Below are 7841 nucleotides of genomic sequence, written 5' to 3'. Positions count from 1 at the left end.
AACCCGTGGTTTCACGGGTCATTACTATAATAATGTAATATTGCATGTTTGAATTTTTTTAGCAAAGATTGGAATTGTCATGTTATTATTATTATTATTATTATTATTATTATTATTATTATTATTATTATTATTATTATTATTATTATTATTATTATTATTATTATTATTGTTATTGTTATTATTATTATTATATTATTATTATTATCATCATTATCATCATCATCATCATCATCATTATTATCATTATTATTATTATTATTATTATTATTATTATTATTATTATTAATAATAATAATAATAATAATAATAATAATAATAATAATAATATCACAACTATAAGAATTATTTGCTCCGCTAGTCCTTTTATTATACCCCATATTGCACTCAGCGTCCATCAAATTCTTTTTTGCTTTCAGGAATCTTTTTTATTTGCAAAATTTTGCAATTAGAGTCCTTCCGTCTAAATTCCGTTAAAAAGATCCGTTGTAACAACCCTGCTTTTTCCGTTACTTTCGTTAACCTTCCGTTAGTTTATTTAACGGCGATTACTTGACTTTTATGTGTTTATGTGTAATAAATACGTACTTGATCCTTGAAGGGTTACAATAATTAATGTGGGTTGATATTAATACGAATAAATATTTCGAATAATGAAATACGATAAAAATGATACGGTTTTGATAACTGCTTTTTGAGCAACGAAACGCTCGGGTTTATTTTAATAATTAATTTATTAATTATTAACTTTTTTAAAAATATTTAATTTATTGGATTTTTAATAAATTAAACGTTTGGTTGTGTTTTAACGATGGTTTAGCGTTCCGGGCCTTCGGTACGTCTAAACCAATGGCGGAGCCAATAGGGGGGCTTTGGGATGCCCTGCCTCCCTCAATTGGCCCAAGGATTAAGCCCAGTTCTCATAACCCAAAACATTTTTAAAACAGTCAGGAGGATCCGTGGACGGAAGGTATATACGAGTTAACATAATAAAATATGAAATAATACGTATTGCTTTGTGAATAATCATGGTCCAAATGAAAAACTATTTAACTATTTTCTTCTCAAGTCCCGGATCTCTTTTATCTCTTTTGTACTTACCTAACTGTTTTTTATTTAACCATATTCGATTATTATGGTTACTGAAACTTGTAATTGATTGCTGATTATTCTAGTTTTTGTATAATTTCTACTCTCTTTCATCCGTTTTTAATCTTTAAACTCTAGCTAAATTAACTAGTTGTTTGTAATATGTTATATATGAATATAAAATCTTGGTTATGAATTTAATGTACTATCAACTTTAGGTGTTGTTTATATACAAAAACTTTCGATTTTTGTAGGGAAAACTTAAACACTCTCTCTTAGTTACGAATACAAACAAATTTTTACCCATAAACTTGAACTCACAATTTCTTAGTCACAATACTTACGTTGATACTTCTGCAATATTTTGAAAGGTGATATTGTAATTAAAAAGAATTAATATACATCACGATTATTTTGCTGCAAAATCTAGCCCCCTTAAGTTCAAATCCTGGCTTCGCCTCTGGTCTAAACGGCACTTGAAACGAGCCACGAATACAAGAAATTTCAAAACACGAGCCTGAAACACCATGGTGGGTCCCCATCAGCCGAACACCCCTCTCCCACCCCCTTTTTATTCTAATTTTGCAACTTGAGGGACTTAAGTGTTAAGTAGGAGAATTAGGGCTTAATATAAATAGTATGTGTTAACTGCATAATCCCTCCACTTTTTTTTATCAGTCGACAGCCTCCCTGGTCCCTCCCCATCGTCGCCCATAACCATCACATAGCACCATCAATTTTTCAATGTTAGATTAAACCTCGAACACGAAAAGTGTAATTCCCTTCATTCTCTACGCGTTGGTATAATTAATTTTGCGATCAAAGGTATAATCACATGAACCCTAATCTCTAAAAATTCTGATTTCATAAGGTTTCATAGTTATGTTGGTCAATTGCTCGATTCATCGTGTTTGTACGCTTGTTTAATCGTTAATTTGTTCGTATTGATTGTTTAGGGTTAAAACCGAAATTGATCTTTGTGTGTACAAAAAATTGACTTTGCCAAATGTTAAATATTATGTTATATTCAAAATCCTTGCGAATAACTATTAATTTTAGGCTTTGGATTCGCTTGATTTCATTTCCGGATGATCAAGTTATGGCCAATTGAAATTAACGTTGTGTTTTTGTGTGTAATCATAAATATGGGTTTGTTAGACCACGAATTGGCTTGTGAAACTTATACCACTGGAAATATAATTTAAAAACACTCACTTTACACTCGGATATCATGTCGTTTGCTTATGTATAACCCGAGATATGCTTGATTTAGTGTAAAAGTGGAATTATACAGCACTTGCATGAAAACAGCCTTGTATGATAAAATGTGTTGATTTCTGTGTTTAAAGCTTTGCATATTTTAAAATTAAACAAAAAGTACTTCACCTTTCATGTAGATATCATAGTCTAATTGTATCTAGATCTTCGGATAATTGCGTGCGAATGTGATTAGCTAAACTAGAATCGAATCTGCAACTTGCTCTATGTGTTATACACTGTGGTTTGGATTTATTGAAATAGCATATATGGTTATGGAATATGAATCTTTATATGTTATGTGGTATATGCTCAGTTTATTTCAACCTCCGAAACCTTATGCATTGGGCACACTAGTGCCATACTTTGTGTAACTTCTGAATTGAGCTGAAAACTGAACATTCAACTTTCACGAATAAACTGTACAAAATGGCTAAATAAAAATTGATCAAATTTTGATATGTGTTAGTTTGACTTGTACTTGAACTATTACCACCAACCTTGTGTCAATTTCATATCTCTAGCTCCGGTTATAGCGAAAACGAAATTAGTGCGCGATCAGAAACTGACTTGGCAAACCATAAATGTACCCCTTCTGATTCCTGACTTTTAATTATCGTATGAGACCCTGGCCGGACTTTTTGGAATCAATTTTAAGTATAATTATGATATGGAGTTTCCCATGTTTGCATGTATTTTATACTATGAGATAATATGCTAAGTTTGCTACATGTACATGAACTTTGTGCACAACGATAAACTGAAATTGTGAAATTGACCATATATGATCCAAAACATGTTGTTTGACTTAGGTTTGATATGTTGACCAACATTTGACATGAACCAACTGATGTTGACTTTAATTGACTACTTTGACCAAGTTTGACTTTTGGTTTGACTTCGGTTGACTTTATTTGACTTGCATGATCTAGTTGACTATATGTTGACTTTTACTTTGAAACGCATCGAGTCGAGCAATAAGACAACTTATACTATGAAACCACATTTGTTTAGGACATATTTATTGACCAACCTAAATACGTATACTTAGGTTGCATTACTCGGCTATAAACTGTACAAGTCGTTTGTCTTTCAATCCAAGCTTATTCAAAGGTGAGTCTACAGTCCACTTTTTACATGTTTTCAGGGATGAGAATACACGCTGTTATATTTACATTTTCGAATGCTTTTGTATTGACACGAGTACTATATATGCGTACTGAGTTTGTTCACAAAGCCTCTAGCTTGAATACTTTTAATACCATCGGTGTAAGCACAATTTAGATGGACGGATCCGTTAGGTTGACAACCTCACCCTACAATATTAACTGTGGTGCATTTACTTTGAACATTAGATACACTCGAACAAGTGTATAACATTTTATGAGGTAAAGGCGGGTATAGGGGTTTCTATACTCGGGTCATTGCTAGTATTCAGGTGCTCATAGATTATGCAAACGTTTTGCAACTTGGAGTTGTACTTGTAAAATCTCGTGGTCAAGGAACTTAAACTATTTTCTGATAACTGTTTTCAGATACTATACAACGTTATGTAAAACTGGGATTTACGAACAAATGAGATAAAACTTGACATGGTATTGTCTACTAATATTTGAAACTTGACATGATAGTGTCAACAAGCTTTTGAAACGGGACACAGTTTTACGTTAAACCTTGGGGGTCTTCCACTAATAAACGTTTTTGAAATATTATATCTTAAACATACTGTATTGTTCACCTAAAACCTGTAGATTCATTCAACATTATTGTTGATCCATTTTGTGTGTTTTATTCTCAGGTTTTATTCTCAGGTAATAATTGCTTCCGCTGTAGAATATTGCTGTTACGTAGAAGTCAAGCCAAGCACTGGGACCAGAGTTAACATTCCGTTAAAGGGATTTTTTTGACGGGGTGTTACATATGGTATCAGAGCTTTGGCTATAGGGAACTAGGATACATTAGTGTGTCTAACCGTAGGGCGCATTTGTGAAGTCTAGTCTATAGCCGTGTGTCTTGGATGACTTTTATGCACCATACTTGCACTGTTTGTGTCACTAGGCTACATGTAGGGCTACACACTACATCACATGCATATACACCTTATACCCATATGATGTGGACTTAGACTAAATACTGTATCTTGAATCGCATACGTACACGTGACTCGAGGTTTAACTAAATTAAGTTAACTACGCCATCTTGAACTTATTGAGTGATGTCGAATGGAAATGTGAGATAGCGTAATATAATAACCGGGATTACATTACGGTAACTCATATAGAAGTTCCAACATCGCAAAATAAGGAATTAGGGCCGAGTCAAGTAGGTTACCTGGATAAACAACATTTAGAAAACAAACCGTGTGATCTCAAATGTGAGTAGAAGCTTACACTGTGCAAATAAATTGTAATATAACTTGTAATCTTGACACAACTCATTACTGCTCGACACTGCCTGCCACCACCGACCACTACTTGTCACTACAAAGACACTACTTAAACACACTCGTCATCTTATACCACTACTCAGTACTGCTTATCACTGCTAACTACTACTCAACGCCGCCTCTGACTACTAGTCATGACTGGTCACTACTTCTCACTGCTTGTCAGTGCTAAATACTACTTACTGCTATCCCTTGCCACTTGCTACTACTAGTTACCACTACTAAGTACTACCCGTCACTACTAACACCTTCACGCTTTACTACTCGCTACTATGCATCACAACTCATTTCTGATACGTCCTTAGAGGAGGAATTCCTAATAACAGCCCGCACAATACGTAGTAGATACTGTCTAATCGATTTCCAACCTACTTATCATTCAGCCACCCGCAGTTTCACGATTTTTCTTCCCAACACGAGTCTACCAACTGATAACTATTATACATTATTGAATGCGTTAATATACATGTGTGTATACTTATGATGCGAGTATATACCCTAACAACTTATACGTCACTACTATCATCACTGCTTATCACAACCCATCGCCACTTATCGCTAACTCCATCACTCATTCCTACTAGTAATAATACTTGTTACCGTATTCTTTCTCATTCTGTTTCAACGTACGTTTCTTAAGCGGCAATCATTTTCATTATACCCACAACATTACCAACCAACTTTGAACACATCGACGCGAACCACACTTCATCTATTTCCCGCGAGACACACGCCTGGGAGTTTGCACCAACCCTTTTCGATTAAATATCAGATTTAGTTTGAGTTGCCATTACACCTTGTTCATTTTCGTTTTTCATGAAATTCATCACGTTCTCGCTCATCAACCATAATGTTTATATATGCTGTCAACACCGGTGCTGAGAGAAGCTTTAACGCTAGAGAATTTGGTCACAACGTTTATATCCCTGTACCTTCCTTAGACAACGTGTACTCTATAAAACTATTAAACTGGGAAGTTTTTACCTAGTGGTTGAAACAAACTGGTTATCTGACGATACAACCGAGGCAGCTACTAGCAGAAGACTATTCGAATTTCTTTCACCGACGATAATAGTGTACGGAGAAGAGATCAGTACACCGTCATGTTACACTAATTACTCGAAGGTCCAGAAGTACATGAGATGAGAATGTCTCGCAATTTTGGCACATGTGAGTAAAGATGAGCCGACATTTAAGAGACCCAAATATTTCCCAACTATTAGAGATTGCCCTGAGGTTACACGTACACCCCACCGTGAAGTCGAATTTCGAATTGAATTGGTGCCAGCAGCTGCACCCGTTACGCGTACAATATACGAACTTGCACCTTTAGAACTACAAGAGCTTCCCGTGGTGAAGAACATCAGGGTTGTAATGCCCTAATTTGTGACAGGTACTAGAAGGTGGGTCACATAGCCATGAATTTTTGAGTTGGAGCTCCAGTCTTGTTTATTAAGAAGAAGGATGGGTCAATGAGATTGTGTATCGACTATAGAGAATTGAACAAGTTGACAATCAAGAATCGGTATTCGCTACCGAGGATTGATGACTTATTTGATCAACTACAGGGATCTAGTTGTTATTCTAAGATCGATTTGAGATCCGGGTATCACCAATTGAGAGTAAAAGAAGCTGATGTCCCGAAGACGGCGTTTAGAACACGTTATGGACATTATGAGTTTACAGTGATGCCGTTTGGTTTGACGAACGCACCAGTAGTGTTCATGGACCTCATGAACAGTGTGTGTAAGCCATACATAGATAAATTCGTCATTGTGTTCAATGATGATATATTGGTGTACTCCAAGAATAAGGAAGAGCACGAACATCATCTACGATCGGTATTGACCATGCTTAGAAAAGAGCAGTTGTATGCAAAGTTCTCTAAGTGTGACTTTTGATTACCATAGGTACAATTTCTTGGCCATGTTGTAGGGGCCAATGGAATACAGGTCGTTCCAGCAAAGATTGAGTCGGTTACGAATTGGGAAACTCCAAAGACGCCAACTCAGATCCGGAAATTTTTGGGTTTAGCTGATTACTACAGGAGATTCATCGAAGGATTCTCTAAGATTGCCCGACCATTAACCGCGTTGACTCATAAGGGCAAGAAGTATGAGTGGTCAGAACCGCAAGAAACTGCATTTCAGTTGTTGAAGGAGAATTTAACAACTGTACCGATATTGTCTCTACCAGAGGGAAGTGAAGATTTTGTTGTTTATTGTGATGCCTCACGACAAGGAATGGGTTGCGTGCTTATGCAACAAAACAAGTTTATTGCTTATGGATCACGACAGTTAAAGATTCATGAGCAGAAACTACACTACGCATGACCTTGAATTAAGAGCTGTTGTCTTTGCACTTAAAATGTGGAGACACTACCTATATGGAACCAAGTTTATTATCTTCACCGACCATAAGAGTTTACAGCACATATTTGATCAGAAACAGCTCAACATGAGACAATGACGTTGGATGGAACTACTTAACGATTATAACTGTGAACTTCAATACCATCCGGGTAAAGCGAATGTTGTGGTGGATGCTTTAAGTAGAAAAGAGAGAGAGAAACCCCTCAGGGTTAAGGCTCTTAACATAGTTGTCCGTACGAATCTCACATCACAAATCCGTGAAGCACAACGAGAGGCCGTGAAACAAGAAAATGTAGATGTTGAATTTCTCAGAGGAATGGATAAGAAATTTGACATCAAGGAGGACAGAACACGGTACTTTGCTAATCGAATCTGGGTACCAAAGTTTGGTGAATTGAGAGAACTAGTGTTGGATGAAGCACACAAGTCAAGGGACTCAATTCATCTGGGATCAGATAAAATGTACCAAGATTTGAAGGCGTTTTATTGGTGGCCAAATTTGAAAGCTGACATTGCTACCTATGTCGGAAAGTGCTTGACTTGCACCAAAGTCAAGGCAGAACATCAGAAGCCATCAGGGTTATTAACTCAACCAGAGATTCCCCAGTGGAAGTGGGAAGGTATTACCATGGACTTCATCATGAAACTGCCGAGAACGGTGGGAGGTTACGATACTA

Source organism: Rutidosis leptorrhynchoides, chromosome 4, assembly GCF_046630445.1.
Source record: "Rutidosis leptorrhynchoides isolate AG116_Rl617_1_P2 chromosome 4, CSIRO_AGI_Rlap_v1, whole genome shotgun sequence".
NCBI lineage: Eukaryota > Viridiplantae > Streptophyta > Magnoliopsida > Asterales > Asteraceae > Rutidosis > Rutidosis leptorrhynchoides.
This window is presented reverse-complemented; position numbering follows the sequence as displayed.